We start from the raw sequence: 24187 nt of genomic DNA, 5'->3' as shown, positions 1-24187 counted from the left end.
TAATAAGATTCCACCAAAGGACATTATAAATGTTTTCTTGTTGCTTTAACACTGGAAGATTTCAAAGAATAAAAATTCCTGCATAAACAGTTCCAGGATGACTTACTGCTTTTTCTTAAGGCCTTTTTAGAAAACAAACAAACAAACAAAGTTTATGGTTTTACCATTCAGTATCTAGAAGAAACACAGATTTAAAAGTGGAAATTCCATCATAGCAATCAAACCTCGCTTTAATTTTACTGCTGTTACTTTGCGAACTTAAAATGTTAAGGGCATCATTTGCTTGAGGGAGATTTCATCAAATCTGAACCTTGAAAAAGTTGAATAGTTCTCATCTTTGTTTTCTCACTTAATCACATACATTATTCCAAAACTAAATTACAAAGTATCATGGAAGTTGGTCTTGAATTCATACCTTTTTTGTGGATTCTGGCAATAAGCAGATAGATCCACAGCTTACATTATTTCTCCAAAAGCTTCATTAAAAAGATATGTTTATAAATGTAATAGTCTGCTTAAGAAACTGCAAAAACAGCAGCAATCACAAAAAAGCACCAAGATTTAACTTTTAATAAAGTCAGATTTAATATTTAGAAAGACTGTCAAAATACACAGCAGCGAGTAGATAAAAAGTGCTGCTCCAGCAAATAAAGTTTGTTTCAAGTATCGCCCAAGGTGTAATAAATTCTTGTTACTGCCTTTTATTAGGCCAATTACTGAGTGTGACAGAAAAGAATAGCAAGACTAAAGAGGCAAGCCAAAACCACAGCAGAGTTTCAAAGTCCTGGGAAAAAAAAAAAATTCTAAAGGTAGCAGGACTGTGTGAATTCATTTCCTGGCAATTTTCATCATAATGGTTATAAATATTTTACCAACATAATAGCCTAGTGTAGAAAACAATTAATCAGCAAAATAAAAACTCCTGAGAGAAATCAATTCTACCTGGCTGCCTCTTTCAAATGGTGAACAGTAGAATTTAGGGCACTGCTTTCTTGGAGAACCTCTTTCTGCTGAGGCAGCAAGTTTTGCAGGACAGTACCCAGCCTCCAGAAGTGGGTAGGGAAACCAGGTCTTCATTTCTAAAAAGAAACGGGATTCGAGAAGAAAGATGCTGATGACATCAGGCTGCTGCCTCCTCAGGCTGTCGCCCTGACCCTCCATCACGTAGCAAGTTTGCTGTTCACACTTGCACTCATTTGTGGGCTAAATAAGGTAAGGCAGAGAGAAATGAAGTGCTCTGCTGGTTGCCAGCTCTGCCTACATGAGATTGCAGGTGTATTTTAGAAGTATGCTCATGAAATAAACAGAAGAGTACACTGAGCAGACTCAGCAAGGAATATAAATGGTAATACAGGTGACATACAGAGCTGGAAACTACCTAAAACTAAGTGGATTTCTGATTTTAAGATGAGGGATTAAAATTTTCTTATATTACCACAGACCAATTCAGATTTCGTAATTATTGCAAAAGAAGTGCTTTAATTGTGATTATAAACTCAAGGCTTTGTGAAAGTGCTAAGTAGACATGTTATGCTCATTTGGTTAGAAGGGATTCTGCCAGCAGTGCTGAAGAGTAATGAATATAAGATCACAATCAACTCAGCTACATTTCAATTCCATATACTTGGGATCTTTTAAACCAGGGCAGAGTATATGGCTTTCCACATACTTAGGTATCACTTTGTGCATTTTATCCTCCCTCACCTATCAATAAAATTACAATTTTATACAGGAATCCATTCAGTGGAAAGTCGTCTTATCAATCGTGCTTTCCTTCAGTTACATTATTTTTTCCTCTGAATGCCAGAGAACTTTACTAAATGAAAATTTGAGTGTAAGTTTCTGCTGCTGTATTCCAAGTATATTTCTAAAATTATGTGTGCATCTTTGAGAGACATTACAGCACTCAGCATTACTTTACCTGCAATTTTTTACTTTACTCAGTGTAAAATGAAGGCAGAACTTGTTCCCCATTTCAGAAGCTGTGAAAAACAACAGATTCCTTTTCCTGAGCGTGCAGTAGATCTCTCCATGATAACATGCAGTCGCAGCATCTGCTTTATTTTTCACCAGAAAATATAGACCCCTTCCAACATATTGAGGTTTCTTGGAATGGGTATCCTCTCCCTGCAAATGCCTGTAAAATAACAACACATTCATGATACTGAAAAAGGCCAACCCAATCCCTAGGCTAGGATTTTGCTTCTGTATCAAAACACAGCAAAAGAAACCTACTATGGAATTGTCATTTTTTGCCTGATACTTCTTTCCTGGAAGGTTTCTCATCTAAGAACTGACCAGGCTTTAGATTGCTGAGTTGCCCAGATTATAGTTCAGAGTACAGTGACCCTAAAACTAGCATTCATCTTAGATTTATTTAGTTATGTTAGTTCCAGCTGCTTTGCTAAATCAGTCACTCCTAGTCAACTTGCTATTCCTGTGTTTGTACCTAGAGAATTGGTTCTGATCCAGGATCCACATGTCTTTAACACCTGAAAATGGGGCAGCTTGGAGAACTGCAGATATTTCCACTTCACGCCAGCCATCTTTATCCCAGAGAAATTAAGAGATAGGCATCTGTCTTGGTGCTACCTAATTGTTTTAAAAACAAACTATCCAAATCAGAAAAAAAAAAAAAATCTAGTCAGATGCAAGTTGACCCCAGATATTTTCCTCAAAAAATAATTTATTTCATACTTTATTATGACAGAGCCACAGGTGAGCAGTTATTTTATGTAGTGAACAGAACAAAAAAATAATGTGCAAAAGACTCCTCAAATTTAGAAAGAACTCTTCTGCTTGCATATAATTTTATACATCTTTCTCATAACTCCAAGACACCAGGAGGATTTGTTATAACCTCATTGGGATTCTAGGTTTATTAAACCATTGAATTAACTAGATTCATCCATGCATGCAGTTTATTCACCTGTAAGAAATGTGGGTAATATTTTTCATGGAATATGCAAGACCAGATTTTCAGGCAACCTTCAGCCTAGCATTCATGTTTGTCCTTGCAAATGCAAAGTTACAGATGTAAATATTAAGACAATCAATTCATTCCCAAGAAAAACTGTACAGTTAATTATTTATGGATGCAAACATTTATCCACAACAATGTAGATCTAGTATTATAAATTAGAAATTTTATATTAACCAATAATACCTTTCCAACCTTCACACAGTATCAAAAAGAAGAGGATTAAGTATATGCAACACAAACAAGTAGAGAGGCAGCATTTTGCACCATATGGTGCATTTCATTTAATGAAATGAAAGTTCATCACCAGAGCAGTATGTTCACCAAGACACCATTTTGCCATAATATGCAACAGATAAAATTCCAGTACAAAGCATATGTTTCCCTTAATTGTTTTTCTGGCCATCATTATCTATGCAGACACAAACATACAGACAATGAAATACTGCTTGAGACTTTTTACAGCCTCAAATAGTACAGGGAAGATTAATTTATGCAATTGAGGCCTAAAAAGATTGTAAAGGCTTCAGGCTTGAATTTCAGCATACGTTGCTATCCAGTGCTCTTGTCTGAGGAGGACTGGGATACAGATCACACCATGGAAGGCAGTGTATGGGAGTCCCACAGCAGGCAGAGAACCAAAGTGCCAGCCCAGTTAGAGGAAGCACCACAGCCGGGTGTGGGCCTGGCAGCAGGGGCACGTCGCACATGGGGACGTGCCAGGCATCACTCCCCCATCAAAGCCTTGGCAGCTGGGTTTGCACATGTGCTTCTTCCAGTTCCAAGACACCTCCTGAGCGCACAGTGCTACCCAGGGCAGCTGCTGGACTACTCAAGTCTACTGTTGTCATTGGAAATACACTTTGTGTACTTGAAGCAAACTGTTGTTGAGAAACTGAAGTAATAGCAGTGTTTTCTGGGGGTGGGGGAAGAGGGTTGGAGGTGGGTTCTGGGGCTATGCTTGTCTGTTTAGAGAAAATGGTTTGGGATGAGTATTTTCCATTTCTTATATAGTGTAATTTTCACTTAAGTACTCTCGGCAAGTATTTGTGACATCCAAGAACAAATAAGTAAATTCTAATGTTTATATATGTGAACATAACTTCTCATGAATTAACGAAAAAAAAAAACCCTCTGGTTTCTGATTCAGCTCCATTGAACAAATGGATTTTTTTGAATAAATGTTTCTGGTTAGGACATTGTTTTGAGATTAACACATTCTCTGCATTCAGAAGTTGCAACACTATTCCTTCACAAAACTACCTGATGAGATGTAGATTATTCAGGCCTTTACTCTGACAGTTTGTGTAAGGCATATTCTAAGTTCCCTGGTTTTAAGAAGCCTTGATCTAGCTGATGCTTTCGCATCTCTCAGTGGCTGTATTCAGTGTTACCTGAACAGATGAATGAAAACATTTCAAGCCTTGTACATCTACTGGGAACATGGCTCACTTTGCACCTGAAAATAATTGTAGATGCAAAATTAGTGCCTGCTGCCTATATTATATTGGTTGTTTGCAACTGAAAACGCCATGAAATTTCCTTCAAAGGCTAGGGTCCCCTTTGACTGGATTCTACAAACACGTTGAATGAAAAAATGAATTTGCTTGCTATAACTAAATAAATACAAGGCTAAGTCATTCTTACAAGATTCTAATGGCACTCAAAGTGAAAGCACTTCCATGTATCACAAGTGAGATACTTCAAAAACCCTCAGATACAATAGGGCTAGACTTTTATTCTCTACAGTCTGTAAATGTTCAGATACTTCAGGGATCTTTTAAGAGAGATGAAGAAACTGATTCAGAGAGGTAAATGAAGTTGCCTCTAGCAACTCAAGAAGCACCTGGCAAAGTCAAGGAACAAATTCACCACGGTCAAGCTTCACAGCACATTGAATATGAATAGTGTTACACGACAAGAGTATTGAAAAGTTCTTGGTAGCTTTGGTTACACCTACCACTATGTAGAGCATTAGTATATACATAACATAATATTTTTATGCATAACCTATAGTTCTAATTAGAAAATACAACTTCACACCTCCTCATTTTATAATGAGGATCAAACCAAATTTGTTCTCACAAGTAACAAGCACGTCAAACAGATGTATCCCAAATGGTGTGAAAATATTCCTTGCCTGAAGAGGTAACTATTCTTATTTAACTTCATTCTTTCTTCACTTTGTTAAGGCTTATGAATACCAAGGTCATTAAAAAGATAGCATGCCTGTACTGGTATTTTAATGAGAATAAACTACATATAGTGGTTAATAAATTAATTATAACAATCATGTTTTTAACTATCATGATAGCTCATAAATTGTTTCCTATAACTTAATAGTAATCATCTTAATCACAGGAGAATTTAATGTATTTACAAAAACACACTAATAAATTCAGAGTATAACTAAAATATTTGATTGTTTACATGTCGCTGGTTTTACTGACCTTTTCCCTAGTAAGTGTATTACATTCTTCTTTCAAAACAGACCTGCTAAATACATGCCCAGCTCAAAGCTATGTATGCCAAAAACCACTAAGCTAAAATATAACAACAATCACATGTATAAGTTGAGATTTGCTCATCTAATAGCACTAAAAATCATTCACAGGAAATGTAATTCAAATATTTAAATTCTAAGTGTAGAAACTTAGAAGGTTAAACACAGAAATGAATGTTGGAGCCCACACAGCAGAAACAGGTTACTGAAGATGCAGATCAGCAAGATCAAGATGAAGTAGAACTAGAAGTGTTGTTCTTACTACCAATCAGACATAAATTCTACCTTGAGCCAAACAGAAGTGTATGTGAAAGATACTGGAATCCAGAGGGAAACAAAGCAAAAAGGAAAAGAAGTCCACTTTTATCAAGACTTACAATATTGTAAGTCTTGATAAAAGATTTAAAATGAGGGAAACCCAACACTGGGAGAAGGAAAAGAAAGAGAACATAAACCATACCCAGATTAAAAATGTGCCAGATCTCAGGGGGAAAGCCAGTCTAGGCAATACATACATGTTCACAAATCTGTAGGCACAAATTTTAGCATTGTAATTGCTGATTTGGAAATTGCAGAACTTGAGTCTCACACAGACAAGCCTTCACTTGAGAGTTTCACCTTGTGTCTGGGTGATACTCTGCTCACTTACCTGCTGGAAGAGCCCAGGCCCATCGGCACCTCTGCCTTGTCTTTGCTCCAGCTGTGCACTTCACACAAGTGTGGCCATCTAGTCCAGATGTTCATGAAGCAGATGCTTTTTCCACACATCACAGGCCTGGCTCAGGCCACAGCACAGTGAGCACAATGCAGGAGGAATCCCCTTGCCACGATCTGTGTGATGCCAGCAGTTACATTGGCACTTTGCCACACACCTCTGAAATCTCTAAAAGTAATTTTTATGAGGACACAGAAAATTAAATGTGTTCAGAAGAGAATATTTTCCCTTCTGTTGGCATCTGCAGTCACCACATACAACAAGGGACTGAAAGGCCCTGGATGCACTGACTCATTTGATGCATGTCTTGTTAACAGCTCTTACCTCTAATTACTGTTGCTTGGAAGGATGGGAGAACTGACAGGTAGAACACCCTGGTAGTTAGATTTATTATACTGCTTTCTTTTGCCATACTCCAGCTTGCTTTCTTCCCTCATGTCAGAGTTTTTTCTATGCCCTCAAATTATTTTTCTTCCTTTGCTCTGCAGATCTCCCACAGGCACTAAGTAGGTGGATTGGTACCTATGAATTAGTCTTGGCAGTGCTCTTTTGCCTTCCCAGATCTGGTAGAGGCACAACAACTTTTACAATTCGCTCCTTGAGTAGGATGTAAGGAACGATGACTAAAATATGTAGATGGAGTGCTGAACAATTTTCTGACAGTTTTCTCATTTACTGACAATATCTAACATCAGAATATCTCCCAGACTGTACTGAGGTTAGCCTCATGACACTACTGCAAAGCAGGGAAGCATGTTATTTCCATTTTAATCATAAGGACTGAAGCTTGAAGATGCTGAGAGACTTACAAACTCAATTACAGAAAAAGAGATTAATTCTGACACCTCATCCACCGCAATAAATACTGAGACCTACAGTTCCCTACTCCATCCAAATTACACAAATCTGAAGTTAAATAGTCTCCCATCTGCATCTTTTTGCCACCCACTTACTTCAGATTATCCCATCTAAGTCTGTTTTACATTAAACCTCCCAAAACACTGGAGTTTCAATGTTGTGATATTTAACTCACGCATGTGATTTTGCTGGTCTAGTTTTTTCTCTTTGACACTTCAGTTCAAGACTAGAAGGAAACCACAAGTACTCTTCTGTGAAGGAATGTCATATATGAGTCAAAGTAATGGGAAGCATTTTAACAGTCTGATAAATTAAAAGACATGCATACAGAAAAACCATAGAGCACTACAATTCTCTTCCAAAATAAAGAGATTATTATGGGGTTTCTTTTCATCCTCCTTGTCTGATTTTTATTTAACTGGGCATATTAGAGCTCACATAATAATAATATTATGACTTGATAAACATATATAATATCTTTTATGGCTTGAAATACCTATAGCTTAGGCATTTAATTTCTTCTAAGAATGTCTAGATACTGACCCAATTAGACTTTGATGCATAGATATTTCTTGCTTACTGGAAATCTGGTAGCAAAAAGACTCTACATTTTGAATAGGCTCATAAATATATATTGAATTTAATTTTTTAATACACAAAATCCATTTTCCTATTGTTTAGTTGTTTTGCTGACTGCTTGAGAGAAATAATTTCTCTAAATATTTTTGTTTTGCACAACTAATTAGTCCATAAATCAGCATGTTGCAATATGGCAGAGATTACCCTCAAACCAATAGAGAACAACTGATTGAATGTACTTACTTTCTTCATAATTCAGCTGTCTCCAATGTATCTGTATTTTCTTCTGCTGCTTTCAGACATTGTCTTGCCATACTTTTCTCTCTTCCTATTCTTCAAATGTACATTATTTAGCCAGTAAGCGTTATTTGTATTAAACACCAGATTTTTTTCCTGTGTTTCAGACCAAGCACAGTGGGCTGACAAAGTACATAAATAAATAACTAGATAATCACAGAGTAATCAGTTTGATTCTGTAGTAGGAATTTTAACATGCTTTCCAATTTCACATTACTAGGGACATTTACTGATAATAAAATTGTGCCAACTCTTAAACCAAAATATGTCTCTAAAAGAGGAGAGATGAAAACCACAAATGTAAAATTCCCGTAACAGAAGTCAAAGTCTGAATTGGAAGTCAGTTCAGGATGGTAACCTTATTTAAAAAATGAAGTGTAAGCACATGCTGAACTTTGAGCATATACTTTAATAACACCAAAGTCCTCTTTAGTGTATTTTTTTCTTCCTAGTCTATAATGCCAGATTTATTTTCCTCAAATGGCTTACAATGGCTAAGAAGAGGTAGGATCACTCTGAGACAGTATCACCTGTGAGCTGTATGCTCTGTCATGCAGCCTGTTCCAACTTTAAAAATCAAAACACAAAAAGCAGAGAGACAGACAAACAGAGATGGGCATGGCTTTGTCATTACTTCTGGAGACTTCAGTTCTGGGTGGTAATTCTTGTGTGGCAATTAATCAGCAGCCTTGGTACAGCTGCTAATGGAGATGTGCATGCTGATAACAAAAGTTATCAGTGGATTTTTCCTCAGCTGTCAATCTTAGCAAAGGAAGCCAAGGAGAGGTGAAATGAAGATGATCTAACCCTGCATATCTCAAAATTAGGCCTCAGAGAAGGAGGAAATACACTTAAAAACACTCTGAAAAAACACAGAACTTCAGTTTAAATGGTGTCTCTATTCTGTGAGCAATTAGGTTTCATTCTTCAGGGAGTGACCAGTTTGCATTTGTTAACAACCTGTTCCACAATCCATTAAATGCAAAGGAGAACCTCACCTTGATTTCAACAAAACAGAATCAAGTTTTAAATTAGATTGAAAAATAATTTCAGGAAGAGAAAAAGTAATCCCTTAGGCATTATCTCTCTGATCCTACTATAATCTGTAGCATTTGTACAGTTCCATGCACTATTTAATGCGCATTATTCTATTGCAGCACTTAAATTATTCTCATTTGAATGTTTCCACAGACCCAGCAGTTCTGGTGATAAATGTCTTAATTTAAGATGCTGGTCTGTATGGCAGGCACCATTTCTATCCAACAGAGAAAGGAACTCCCTAGCTGAAGCTGCTTTCACCAACAATTTGTTTGCCAGCAGCATGTTTCCCTGTTTAATCCGTGTTAACATTTTGTTCAGAGTTATCCTAGCTGGCATGTATTCTGTCTGATAAACATATCCTCTTCTCCCCCACAGAAACATTATTTATTTATGACATTATTGTTACAGACAACTAAACAGCCAAGAGGGAAACACATTTGCTTTTCTACAAATACCTGCACATGCTGTTAGAACTGCATAATTTTTCTTATAGAAACATTTAAAATTTGGTAAAAGGCCTCCTAGGATGTCTTTGTTATCCACTGAGAACAAGGAACAGAGATAGACACATGCAGCAGAACAAAATCAGCAAGAGCTCAGGAGAACATGAGGAAAATAATGACATTTCAGGTTGTTAGGCTGATATATGAAACCTTCTCCTTTCCAGCCCAATTTGTCATGATTCCACGACTAAGTGAACTAAATGGACTTGAGATAAAATTATTCAAATCAAGAATCTCAAATTCATTCATGTTCTCTGTATCTTTGCCAGCATAGGAGCTGGCTGCTGTATCATTAAGAACCCAGTACCCAGACACACACAGTGTGAGCCAGCACCAAATGATCTCTGTCAGAGGTCACAGTGTCCCCCAGGCTCCTTCATGACTGACACTAAATTAAGAAGGAATAGTATAAATCAAAATTACCAAGTGCCCGAGAAGAAAATATCCTTACATTCCCTATCACTTCACCAGTTAGTACCACATGTAAACCCTCAGTGACAAAAACACTATTCATTTACAAAAGGACTCAAAAACCTACATCTGTTTCATAAATTACACCAGAAGTTGTAATGAGTCATCAGTTTGAGTCTGCACTACATGGGACTGACCATTTTCCATATCTCTGAAGTTCCTATTCCATCCAGGGTCTGTACTTCTGCCAACATAGGAAGATTCTAGTGTGTCAACCTGTAGTTTTCCCACCTTCTTTCTGTGTTATCTGTGTCTAGAAGTGCAAACTTCCTTACCACATAGAAATGTTCCAACTCTGCAACACAGTTCAAGACGTAACACATATCCTCAATTACTTTTAAATGACATATCCTTGGATCTTGTCACACTGGGCTAGGAATATTTCACAGACAGAAAGGCTACTCTCTGTAGAGGCTCAGGTCAAAGGAGCAACACAACAAAACCTGGGGAAAACGGAATGTGTAGCCTTTAGACAAACAGAACAAAGGCAGTCTTTAAAGATGGACTCAACTGTAGGTGTATTATTTAAGTAATTCACCAAAGTAGAAAGTTTTTAGTTTAGCCCCTGGAATTCTTTGCTGCACACAAATGCTCCCAAGAACAGGTCAGGTTCTGGTCAGCAAATCTTGCCTGCTTCATGTCTTGCAAAAGAGCAGGTCTTCCAAAACTTAAAAGAACTCACCCACAAACAAACAGCAACTTGTCCTCCTCCCCTGCACAATCCAGAAAAACATCTTGTTTCTAACACATCTTAGAACTTTATAAAATTCTTTCTATAGTGCTGAGCAAGTGGAGGTAGTATTTAGAAAACCTTCTAAGAATCAAATGTTGTTTGCATTTTCAGACTCATTATTCACATAGCTCCACTCCCAGCTGAAGACAGTGGGACACTGACTCAAAGGAATAGAGGCCAAACCCCAAATCCTTGCACCCAGTGAGAGAATTGGGCACTGTGCACTTTATTCCTAATCATGTTTCAGCACAAACCAGGAAAGGCTGAGAGTTTTAAAAAATTCTAAGCAAATTCTTTGGGCTTTAGAAAGAACTGACCATGTGGCTTCTTCAGCAGCCTTTAAAAATCCAAGATTTCATTGTTACCCTCATCGTCATTTCCACTTAAACACACAGAAACAGAGACAGACAGGCAGAGCACTCTGAGCCCAGCACTGCTCCTCGGCCTGACATCTCGTGGCTGTGAGGGACATAACACTGCTGAACCAAATACCATCCCCACACGCGGGAGCAGAATAATGCCTGTATAATTCAAGCAAGTACGAAACAGCTTTTGAGCAATGCAAAACAATTATTTCATTTACTTAGATGTGATGTGTGGTGTCAGCATCACGCTCTGATAAGACAAACTGGCACAGATGGTAAAGCAAAACCACAGTTACAAATAATGCAGAGCTTTGGTTAGCTGGACTACAGCAAATTATATTTTGCTCAAAACTGTAAAGTCATCTAATCTGAAATAAGAATTTCTGGAATATCTGCAGTTATTCTTTTGATACTACTAAATATTAGTTCAATTTTTTTGCCAGAGGAATGAAACCACTCCTGCTGCAAGAGCAGAATTTGAGTGCAGCAGGCTGCACAAGGAAAATGAAAGTCTTCTGAGCCAGGAAGAGAAATAAGGAAACAAAGAATGGGTTTGCCTATATACATAGGCATAGCATGGATACCTGCCTAGCAGGGGAGAGAGGGGAAATGCCCATGCTATGAAGAGAAACTGCTTTTTCTTTTCCTAAAAAAGTTTTGCTGTTGATTCATTTTCAAGCAAAACTACTCAAAACTCAGGGGAAGAAAAAAGATTCTTCCTTTTAGCAGAATTTGCTGCACTGTCTGAAAAGGTTTGACACTCGCCTCCTGTTCTCCTTTTCTGGCATAGAGAACAACCATCAAGCAATAACACAGAGAAAATAATTTCTGTAGTTTGATTAGTTTCCATACCAGATGTTCCCACATATATTCACATTTCCCCAACTCTCCTTCTCCAGCCAAGAGAGTGTGCAGCTGCTACTTCTGTAGTCAACACCAAAGCTATTTAACAGAGTTATTAGCAGGGGGTTTACATTATAGATCCCACTAGTATTCTCTAGGGGTCTGCTTCTGTTCCCATTGAAGTTAAGGCATCATTGCACTCATTATCTTCAGAGAGCCAGAAAACATTGCTGGGATTTTTTTTTCTACTCTGTTACAAACCTGCACTTTCACCTCTTCCAGCCTATGATTTTAATTTCATTTTCCTGCTGGTACTGTAAGGCTGTGCAGCTGTTCACTGGCCAGCTCTGGGTTTTCATTCCTTGTGAAACAGATTCCAGTGGCAAACAATTTTAAGAAGCACCACAGCAGGTAAGAACTGTTTCTTGTTTGTTAATTAAGCTTTAATGACCATAGATTTCAAGAAATGGGAAGTACAAAGTTGCATTCCATTAATATGGCACTGCCTGAATAAACCTCAGAGGTGGACATGAGTGTTCCCAACATTCATGGGCTAAGAAAAATTCTATCAGAGCAAGGAGTGGCTGGAAAGCCAGCCCCTCAGCTCTCAAGTGGGCACATTACAATAAATTACAGCTTCTGTTCATTTGGGGGAAAAAATGTTCTTATTTAATACTGACAAGAAAACTGCCACAGCTTTTGAGATCTGGGATTTGTTCTAATTGCTCTGGTTGTGAGAGAGTGGCTTCCTGTAACACGCAAAAAAAAAAAAAAGAGAAACATTTACTACTCCTTTATATCTTATTAAGAAGGCAATTATACATGTTTGCATTTCTAGAAACTCAGTATCTGTATAAATTTTGCAGCCAGTTTGTCTTCACAACTTATGCGTCTTGTTGCAGAAGACACACATGTGGAATTTTTTCATTAAAGATTTATGCTTTTTTTGATGCAAACTAAAGGTGATCTGAGGTGGAAATATGCTGGTGGAAGCATTGCAGTAACGGCTGGGAAGAAATCATCTTGTATACCCACAGTGCTGTGCATGGGGATTTTTTGCCACTGGGTTCTCAGACTATGCATCTGAGGACCAGTATTTCCCTGGGGATGATCATGTAGAAAACAGCCTTGAAAGATGAAGAAAGGGTGCTGGTTGTCAGCTGAAAGCTGCCACTCTCCAAAAGGGACATTTTAAATATGGAAATGCTGGGTTAACTAGATTATCTTAGATAACTAAAAGCATAAATAAGAAGCACTGCCCTTGGAAGGCAAGTGATTGCAGGAGCTGGTCAGTAATCATGTGATTTGAGGAGAGGAGGAATGGTCTGTTCCTACCCCTGAACTCCCTGTAAGGAGACAAGATATGGTGCTGCACTGGAGCCACACAGTGAGGCTGGGTGAGTGCTGACAACAGCCTGGGCAGGTACTACCAGCAGGCAGGAAGGTACATAAAAATAAGACACATTGATAAAGTAGTCAGAGAGGCCTGGGACATGCACAAAAGACAAACCCAGCCCTCCCACTCAGAAAGGCACAAGCTGATAAGCCAAGGATCTCTACAGAAGAAGGGCAGTGGGTATCATGAGCCCCCTGAAGCCTTAAAAGGAAGTTATGGGTACAACTAACTCAGGTAATTAGATGTAGATTATCATATTGTTCATTGGACTTGAAATGTTTATCACTCTCCTGTGGTGACTGGTATTCCAATAGAGAAATCTTGTGTAAGACCAGGCAGAAAATGAAAAGGACCCACTTTTCAGTAAAAAAGTGAAAAGTAAAATCATCCACTGTTTTCCTTCTCCTGGCTAAATGAGGCAAAGAAGGGTAAAACAGCACAGAATTAGAGAAAGATTACATGGCTAACAATTCTGTGTACTAATCACTGAGAGCAGAATTAGCAAACACAGGCATCCATATTAAGGGTGTGAAAGCTTGTTTTCCTGAGCTTTCATGGGTTCTGCCACTAACTACAATGTAGCCACAATTTTATCCAGAACAACGTATCAGGTCAAACTGCATCAGAAAATGGACAGAGTTAAGATGTGAGGAACAGTGCATACTTCAATATTAAATAAAAAATCTTTGTGGTGAGAATTTTTTTCATCACTGAAAAATAAAATAAAATCCCTCTGCATCATACCATCCCAGTAGCTTCTTCCCCTACCTTCATGCACAGCTGACTATAACTCCCACTCTTCCTGTTTTAAGAGAGAAAACACAAGGGCCTCTTTCAGCTGCATCATTGCAACTGGATTTTTAAAGCTCCAAAGATGCAGAAATTACGTGGAATTCCTGAATGCATCTAAAATCTGTCCCACAAGTCCAGTGGCAATGAAATAAAACAAAGGATGTTTTATCATGTTCCAAATCTCTCTCGAGAGGTAGTGAGTGAAAGCAAGCATAACCTCAGTAGGAAGGATAGCAGGATCTAGAAAAGCAAAGGGTATCTTAACTGAACTAGTACAAGAAAATATCATTTGATCCCTGCCTCCCAGTAATCAGAAAGCTTTTGTCATCACAAATACTTAGGGAGCCTACATGGCAACAAAGTGCTTCCCCTTCCACCCCCTTCAGCAATCTTGTTTCAGTGAGTTATAAAACACAAACATAAAGAGACTTCAATGAAACTAGGAGAGAGCAGATGTTAATTACAGCAAAGTGGTCTCAAAGCCAAACTGAAATTTGGTTTTGCACAATTAGTTGGGCAGCACTCCCAAAGAGTGCAAACTGCAGGGCATGCAAACCCTGACCGCTTGAGGAAGATATATGTAGAACCTGCCCATCCTATGTAACTGAATGTCACCTCTGTAGTGGTGCCAATTGCCCTTAAGCTAATGCATCATATGTCTTTTTGACAAGAGTAATGGCTGGGTTCTGACAACGAATAATTGCCATTTCAATTGAAAATGGTAAAATATAACTGAAATCAGACACGAAATTATTAGTGAAAAATGTAGGAGAGATGATGGAAGTGTATAACGTCACTGGAATTACCAGTAGTTTGACCGGCAGAGCCTTAGTTCTAATAAGGATTCAGTACAGTACAAGCCACAAAGCAAATGGAAATGGTAGTTACAGCACTCTGAGACTCAGTGACTAAGAGCTTCACTGCTAACCAGAGAACAGCCGAGCTCCTAGGCTGTTTCCATTCTCACCACATCTCGTGCTTAATGGCCCAATTCCTCAGTTTTAAACTGTCAAACTATTGAAAAGGCTGAAGCTCTGTACTCTGTTCCAAAATGAGCAATAAGGCCATGTCCCTCAGGTTCAGCTGCTGAGCTCCCCCAGCACACCTTTTCTGGGAAGTAAAGAAGAGGGCTGAACATTAAGTGCTGCAAGTCTCTCCCTCCAAACCTCAGATTTTTGCAGTATGCCATTGTCTCACTTTCAGTAATTGAAATTAGGCTCTCTAAATATTCCAATCAATTACATTTTGATTTACTGCCTTCTGTGGCATTTTCCTCTTCCATTTATTGGTGCACTTGACTTGTATTTCCTACAGGGATCTTGCGTGATAGAATTATGTGTCATTCTTTTAAAACGTCTCTCCTTCTAGTACAAGTTTTAGGCTGTACCCTGCAGAGTGCCCCCGAACTGATCTATCCTCTCCTCAGTCCTAGCAGCAATCTCCAGGTAGCAGTTTTTCCACCACAGCTATGATTAGAATACTGATCAAAAGCTTCCCCTGAATCTTGTCTGTATAGGACTGCACCAAGCATAACAAAATAATGGAATTAAACATCTTCCAGCACACATTTTTGAGAGTAGTCCGATTTCCTGCATTCAAATGCACCAGTTGCAGCCCTTGCCTCCCCTTGAGTAAAAATGGATTCAAATTATGAGTGGACTTTCCCCACCTATCTGCAGTACAGGGTAATCCAGACTAGGATTGCTCTTCCTACAACAGCCAAACAAATGAGAAGAGCCTTGTGCCAGCTGTGGGTCAAATGGATGATGGAAGTATCATCAGAGTAGCTCTTCAAAACCCACTGACGTAAGCATCACCTTACTGATCAACTGTTACCTGTTCTGCAATGGTTGGGAACTTTGGTGTTTCCTAAAAATTCATTTAAAATATCCCTTTGTATTCTACACAGCCTCCAAAATACTCCAGCATTCAGACCCAGTGCTTCATCACTCATACTCACAGAGATTGTTCTTGCACACACACAGCCCTTACCCACCCCTCACAAATAAAATGCTTTTCTTCAGCAACAGAACTCTCAAAATCTCTAAATTAATCTATTTCCAACACTGTTATGCAGACTGAGACTCTAAAAGAGAAAAAGACTTTGGGATAGTAATCTTTTCAGTACAACCGTCTAGTCTTCCCATGTATAAACACTGCAGAATATATCCTTTTGTCTGATGTTTTTTGTTCTTAAAGTACCAGAAACTAATTAGAAAACTACACCTATACTGTACCAACAATTCATAAGGCCAACAAAAGTGACGGGGTGGAAATGTTTTGAAAATTTAATTAAACTTAGGAGAATCAATAAAACCATTTGTTTTGTTCTACCACCTGTTTTTAGGCAATATCATCTTCATGCTGCTGCCTGTTTGGTTATATTAGAAATTACATGATCTGCTCAGCTGCAAAAAGACTATTGATCTGCATGCAATAGCAGGGAGAAGTACTGACTGTTTACAAGGGATTCCTAGTTACTGTGAACACTGTCTGTAAACAGGCAGAGACGCCAGTGTAACACCACATGCCTCAGAGCAAGTAAGCTAAACACAGCAGCAGCTCACACAGCAAGCACTGAGCCACGTTCCTTGTCAGGTAAGAAACTTTACAAGTCTGACAATATAAATAACACAAAAGATGTCAAGCTTTTCAACAGCTCCTAAGAGGAAGATGAGGGAAAGGAAAATAAGAGGAAAATAAAAGAAGTTTGATAAACATGATCACTTACCATTCAGGCAATTTCTTCTGTGTTATCCTCTCTATGTACCTGTCACTGGATCTGTCACAGTTGAGATGGCCACCATATACAGAGTGTCACCATACAACTTCAGAAAGCTTCACCCCACACAGAGTAAAACCTTACCTCATCAGAAGGCTTCAGGCTTTGCCCATACAGAGTAACACCAAACCACTCCAGAAGGCTGCAAGCTCTGCCCTTCTCGTTCTTTAGCCCAGCCTTTTATCCCCTCATGTTCACACGTTGCACCTGTGTGCCCTCTGTTCCCTTTGGTGGTTGCTCAGTGCACCTGGGCACTCCATGGCTCATTGCTGTCAGTGCTGCTCACCTGCTTCTCACAGCTGTGCCCACTGGGGATGAGGCTCAGCCTCAGCCCCACTCCCAATCACCACAAACTGTGTGTCTGCCTATACCTACTAGAAATTCTTAGGTACATGAAAAATTCTAAAAAACAGGAAAGCACTTATCTAACTACTAACCAGTGAGCACTCATTTGTCCAAGGCACTCCAGGGAGAACTCATGGGTAAAAAGTTTTCTCCACCGAAAGAGTCTGTCCTTGACCATTTCTGACCATGCTAGAGAGCAAGGAAACAGCAAAAGTGAAATCTTTGTCACAACCCTTACTCTGGAGAGTTTACAACTTTTTCTCTATGGGATTTTAAGAGAACATCTCAGAATCCTTGTTGACCATGTCTGCAATACCCATCAATTCCAACTTCCCAGCAATATTTAGTGTGCCTAAAGCAGATACAGCTTTGTCTGACACTCCCCTAACAGCAGTATCAGGTCTCCCAGGCTCTCTTCAAGTCAACAAATTGCCTGGGCACCTGTAGACTGCAACAGTCCAGTTTCTAACTGTTCACCTAGTTAGTGCTTTACATTTCTACAAACAGGCCTATCCGCTCTTTAGGACTGGTAACTGCAGATTTAACATTTTAGTATGTTTGGACTCAGGTGCAAGCTTAATTGAAACCTTCTGACTTTGTTACACATAGGACAGTTGTTGACCATCATTTATATTATGAAAGACTGTAGATGGAGTGTTGCTTTTTAAAATTAGTAATACTATCGTGCCTAATAAGAATGTTGTTAATTTCTCAGTCTTAATAATTCAAGAACAGAGAAACAAAGTAGCATCATTTCAACTAACAGGTCTCTCTTGCCCTTTGGGTAAATTGTAACTGAATCCAACAAAAGTGAAAATACTTGGATTTGTTCTGTGTTTACTGTTGGAGTCAGAAACCCAAAACAAATAATAACAAACAGGGAGGTAGCAGTCCCCAGTAATGCATCTGAAACTTTTTTCAGCAGATTCTTCATCCTAAAGAGTTTTGTAAAAAAACACCATGTATCCAGCATACAAAAATTGTTCTCAGAGCATTTCCTTGGATAGACAACTACAACCAGGTAAAAGCAATAGATCTTGAATTTTGGCGTGCTTTACTTCTGACACTGTAGGATTCCTGTAGGTTTTAGGCTGAGTTAGCAATGCTTACCTCCCACTGCAGTACCTGAGGTTGTAGTCTGTGCATCTCTGGGGTTATGTCTTTAACCTCAGCTTTCATGTATGTGATACAGGGACACTGACGTTCCTCTCTATGCACTGGAGATCAGTGCCAGTCAAGCTTGAGCTTTTTCTGAGGTTGCTGGCTATAGTCTATATCCTCCATGGTCTCTGCTTCACACATTTTTTTCATTTCAAAAGCTTAGAAGAAAATATAACATGACTCCAACTACACTCCAGGAAGTGTAATAGTGAATTCTGATCTTGGAAATAACCACAAACATTCAAAGGGCATTTGAGTTTACAATTTTCATTTTCTTATAACAAACTACTTTCTTGCATGATCACAATGGATCATTTAATTACAAGAACAGTATAAACTATTCTGAAATAATATAAAAACTCTGTAATGTTCCATTACTTAACAGACTGTTCTTAAAATTTGTGTTCAGTTCTCTCTTACAACAAATTTCCTCCCTGCCTCATGAGAAGCCACACCCAGAATATCCTATAAACCCTTCCATAAAGAAAAAGCCACCAATGAGTAGGTGACATGGTAAGTGACATGATTCTATTTGGGCATGCAATATAAAACATTGGTATTTTTGAAAAGAAGTGGAAAGTACAATATATACTAGAAATGCCCACTTTCAAAAACCCAGAGCAAACACTGATTATACGTTAAGTGTGTGTTTTGCCATTGAATTTCCTACTACAATAGGGTTTCTTTTATTTATATATGCACCCCATGATTGTTACTGTGCTGGGAAGTGTTCTGAAAGCTGCTCTATTATGTACACTTCAACAAGTTGAAGTTAATGCCCTACTAAGCATTTTTCACATGTGGGGAAATAAAAGTTACATGTTTCTTGCACTGGTAAGTATAATAAGAAACCACTGCCCAAGGCAAGGTGCTCTTTATGAAAACTTAATATGCTGGAAAAGGCCTCTTGATACTGCTTCCTAAAACAGGGATGAGAAATTGACTGAAGTCTTCTTTTGTTGATGTCATCAGACAAGAGGGGGAGGAACAAAGGATACAAAAGAGCGTAAGGAACCACGGAAACACTACAGAGGCAGAGAAGAAGCCACAAATGAGAATAAAAGACAAAGGATTTGCCAGAAACAGCAATCACTGGAAAGAAAACTGTTTATCTGGAAAATGGAAAAACCTGTATGTTCTTTGTAAGTATAGTGGCTGTACCAATGAAATAATTGATTTTTCCCACCAATTTCTTCTCCTAGAAGCATCAAGATTTTCAACACTGGCTAAAGAATATACTGTGTGCACAGTTGAATGCATTAGTCACATCTTCATATCACACAGATATAGCTGTAACTTCAGTGTCTAGATAACACAGATTTTACAATTTATTTAAGCATTAATATATCAGTAGAGCAAAGAGATATTTTGCCAACTCTTTGAAGGTAAGGTGAAGCCACACAAGGACCAATTAATATCAGCTCCAAAATAAGCAGCCATGTCACACCCAGGCTGAAGTGTAGTGAAACATGTACATGCTTCAAACACCAGCCACATCAACAGGTTCTTGATTTTGAATCCAGGTTCATTTTGTGAGTGGAGACAGGCCAAACTCCAATGACACAGGAAAGAACAAAGTGTCATCTCATATGCCACTTGTTTTCCAAGCACATCCTATTAGGCCACAGGTTAATCATTGTCACTTCATGCACCCACATATTACACAGTTCATTAATTATTACTTAATGTCACTACAGTACTAGATTGTTTGATGAATTCTATTAGTAATTAGAACTGCTCATACAGTGACATTCAAATAAAACTTCTCTTCACAGTGCATTCATTATGAAGAGCCAGAAAGAGAAAATAGCTAGATTTTATTAGATGCATTACATTTAGACTACAGTTTGTTAATTTATTTTACTGTTACCTAAAAAATACTCATGACAATCCAAAAACTGAGACTAAATTCAGCTGCACATAAGACAAGTCACTGCATCTCCTTATACACATTTAGAACAGAGAAAAAGGATGCCACGCCAAGAGCTAACACTGTTATTTATCTAGAAAAGGTCAAACAAGAAAAGGGTGCTTTTAGACACCAAGTAGAATTAATCTTAGCACTAGTATTCAACAATTTGACTTCAAAAAAGAGTACAGTCAAGCTGATGGCTTGTTTTCTACTCTGTTTTAGAGACAAATTTTAATACGACACTACTTTTGCAAATTCTGCTTGAGAACTAAATGAACTGGTATTGTTTTACAAAAATGTAGTCTTTGATGATCTAAGGGAAGAAGACTTGAAGCAGTCATTTCTTTCTCACATTTGCCATATTCTTTAAATTCAGAACCAAGTGGAAAGACGTGGTACCTTAGCTGCCTTTCTTGTTAACTTATCCTAAAATCAATACATATTTAAGAAAAGTTTTGATTTTACAAACCTACATATGTTGCAGCAACAGTATGTTCTATCAAAAATAAACCTGCGAACTGCAATATTGCTCTTTAGCTCATGCCTCCCACTGTGAAGGAAGTCTTAAAGACTCTGGTTTTACAACATTTCTTACACTATGAGGTAAATATGAGCCAATTGCATCTCCTGAAGAAACTGCTTCAATTCATAAACATTCAAACTCTGCATATTTAGCAACCTGCTATGGATGTTCACCTTATTACTTTTCATTTACCTTTTCCTCTACACATTGGTATAAAATTTCCATGAGATTTTGGTAAACACCAGCAACCAACTGAAGCCCTGCAGAGCTCAAACGTAGATACAGGAAGCAAGTACAGCAGGAGCTCCAAAGAACAAGTGATGTGTATCTCAGGCATCTGTAACTCCACATAAACTATCCCTGACAGACATTTAGCTAACCACATCTGAAACACCTCCAGGCTGGCGATAACACAACTTGCCCAGATAATTTTGTGTCTATGTAGCTTGTTATTCAGAAAACTTTCCTAAAAACTGAGTCTCCTTTGTTCAGTTCAAGGTGTGTTTTCTCTTACTGAACTAACTAGGAATGAAGAGTTCAGGCTCTTAAATGATGTAAAACCTTTTAGTTATTTGGATGCTATTGCCACACCACCCTTAGCCTTTTCTATACTTCCATTCAGACAATTCCAGCTTCTTCACATTTGTTAAGTCTGTTTAGGAGTATTTTCAATGTATCCTATTCCCCATATCCTGTACAGGGCTTAGTGGCCAAAGCTGGACAAAGAACTTAAGCTGGAGCCTTACCAAAAATTAACTAAATTATGACTTCCCATTTTATAGATTATGTTCCCATTACTAGGCATCAATACAGTATTTACCTTCTTCACAGTAAAATCCTGTCAACTTCTGTTCTGTCCATGGTTCACTTTTACTCTTTTCAGCAGTACTGCTGCTCAACCACAAGTTGCCCAGTCTTAACTGGTACAGATAATTTTTCCCAACTGTAAATAAAACTTGATGGATATTTAATTGCTTACTTTTTCCTAAACTACCAGTTTATCAGTATCTGAGTGATCCAATCCTCTCGTCCACTCACCGCCCATGCTTGCATGATATTACCTCAAAATATTTTAAATTTATTTTAGACACAACCAAGCAGGATTTGTCAAGAATTCTTTTGGGGGAAGGGTACATTTGAAAAGGACATCCCTGAGCATGGCATCTTAACTCCTTAGAGACACACGGAGGCCACCAGTGACTTAAAAGGGAAGAATGTGCAGGCTGGGAACCATTGCTTTTGGAAACTTGCTTTTTCTAAAGCCATGTGGCTCTTCAGTGTAGCAAGATTTAAAAAAAAATTGTGATCAAGTACTTTCTTTACAATCTTTTGGATACCTGTAGATATATATAAAATAAAATGTTTACTAGCATGTCCCAGAAGATATTAAAAAGATTTTGTGCATCTGGTTTTACTGTATAAGTTTGACTAGATGTAATCAAGTTCTGGCAACAGGAAGACTAAACCTGCATTCCCATATTCAGGAGAATTTACAAAAAAGGTATGTTCCCCTAAAGCATGAATCAAAAATTGCAAAGACTGAGAAGCTGAACCTAGACTTTAGATTTCTACAGTTTGATTTTCCATCTCCTACCATAACGATCTGGAGATCAGCTGGCCTCTTAATCATCTAATTCCATCTTTACCTGATCCAATGCACATGCTTACATGAAAACACAACTGCAAAAACCATTAATCTCTCAAACTGCCATTGCATCCTCTACTTGGAATTGTTCTTGGGAATAGAGCAGTTGATACAAAAGCTAACAGAAGTCCCATCCTGCCCTTTCCCAAACAATAAAAATTAATGCTACAAAAACAAAAATCAGGCATGACTGCTTTTATGATCTGCCTGTGTTTTTCTCCTCCCCACTCAAATGCTGTAAATACTTGTGGGACTTGTACCACACCTCAGCTGAACTTTGTAATGGGGAAGGGAGAAGAAGTAGAAAAGATCTTTGTACATACCCAGGTAACTTAGTAGGGTGGGGGTCTCCTGGCACACTGCACATGATTAATAGCTACAGGCCATAAGGACATTAATTGTAAAACTACCAGAGAAAAGGTTTCTTCAGTTATGCATATTTCCATTAGCCTTATGCACAAGTAAGAATTATAGTCCTAGAAATAATACTGCATCTCCTTGCGGAGACCTTTCAATTGCTTTGGGAAAAAAAGACAACTAATTGAAAACAGATTTAGAGAGTTATCTGCTAAGACCCAGACCAAGTGCTAAAGTCCTTAATTAGGACCACTTTGGCAAATGTTTTCCCACACGATGACAAAAGAGAATTTCTGTTTCAAATCCAATGCTATCAAGAGACATACAATATGTTGGGATATCATTTAGAAAAGTTAGCACATACCAGGTTGTTTTTAACAGATATGGTGTGGTATCAACTTTTTACTTCTTGTTTTCTGGTCTTCTCCATTTCTGTCCTTCCCAAAGCCACATATTACACTATCAATATAAAAAAATCAGCTCTGAAAGAAGCAAACCAGCCTGATGACCCTTGGTAAACAGCCACCTCTGAAACTGCCTTTTTTTTGTACCTGTAAATTTACTTGAGGTCAGATTGCAACTTTTATAATGAACTCACATATTTTCCAAGAAGCAGATTTATCAGACAGAAAATTGGAACCCAAAAAAAATCACCAATAACTTCAATATTCCAGGAGGCTTATTAAATAAAATCTAACTTCACAGTCATGTAAGCAGCAGAGATCCTCATAATGAATGGGCAGAATATACTACAGCAGATCAGGAATTATAAAACTAAATTAGAAACCCAAATTTCATTTGCTATAAAAACAAATGGCTCTTTGTTCTTCAAAAGGAAGTTGCTGAGATAATGCAGTGAATCACCCTTTCACAGTCAATTTCTGAAGCTTAATCCTTTCTATATTTCTTTTTGCTAATTATATATGCATCATACATTTCAGCATTTTGTGAGAAAGTGGATATGATTAACATCTCATCTCACAGCTTTAAGAAGCTTAATTACCCAAAACTACCCCTCCTCCACAGAATGAACATGGAGGAAAGAGCTGAAATCCCACAGCATGTTTCACTGCTTGGCTCCTGCTTCTTGTAGCAGCCTGGGACAGGAATGAGCATTACACACACACACAGAGCATCCCAGCTCTTTCAGCCTCACATTTTACATCTGCAGCAAAAACAGCGCTGACAACTCACTGAGGGTTCAGCTCTTGGACAGCATTGCACTGCATCATGGCTTGCTCTGTTTCTAACTGTGCCGTGACCCTCCAGTGAACAGAAGTTTGGAGGACACAAAGTAGACGACATAAGCTAACCAAAGAAATATTCTGCCATATAATATATACATATAATACTTTGCCATATAATACTCTGCTCAGCAATAAAATG

At 38.2% G+C, this 24187-nt stretch overlaps 1 protein-coding gene across 3 annotated transcripts in view; it reads right to left on the bottom strand.

The window, feature by feature from the left end:
- The window catches only part of LOC137479290 (potassium/sodium hyperpolarization-activated cyclic nucleotide-gated channel 2-like), a 278557-nt gene extending 261400 nt beyond the window's left edge, over positions 1-17157 (bottom strand). Inside the window, exon 1 of one of the 3 annotated variants that reach the window (XR_011002129.1) lies at positions 16943-17157. The gene's annotated coding sequence lies outside the window, so the exon portion shown is untranslated. The remainder of the gene's footprint in view (positions 1-16942) is intronic. The other 2 variants (XR_011002132.1, XR_011002127.1) reach the window with 2 other exon arrangements.
- Between the last annotated feature and the right edge of the window lie 7030 nt (positions 17158-24187).

The sequence above is a fragment of the Anomalospiza imberbis genome, chromosome 9 (genome assembly GCF_031753505.1).
Source record: "Anomalospiza imberbis isolate Cuckoo-Finch-1a 21T00152 chromosome 9, ASM3175350v1, whole genome shotgun sequence".
Classification (NCBI taxonomy): Eukaryota; Metazoa; Chordata; class Aves; order Passeriformes; family Viduidae; genus Anomalospiza; species Anomalospiza imberbis.
The sequence above is the reverse complement of the archived record's forward strand: the minus strand, read 5'-3'. Positions and strand labels throughout refer to the sequence as shown.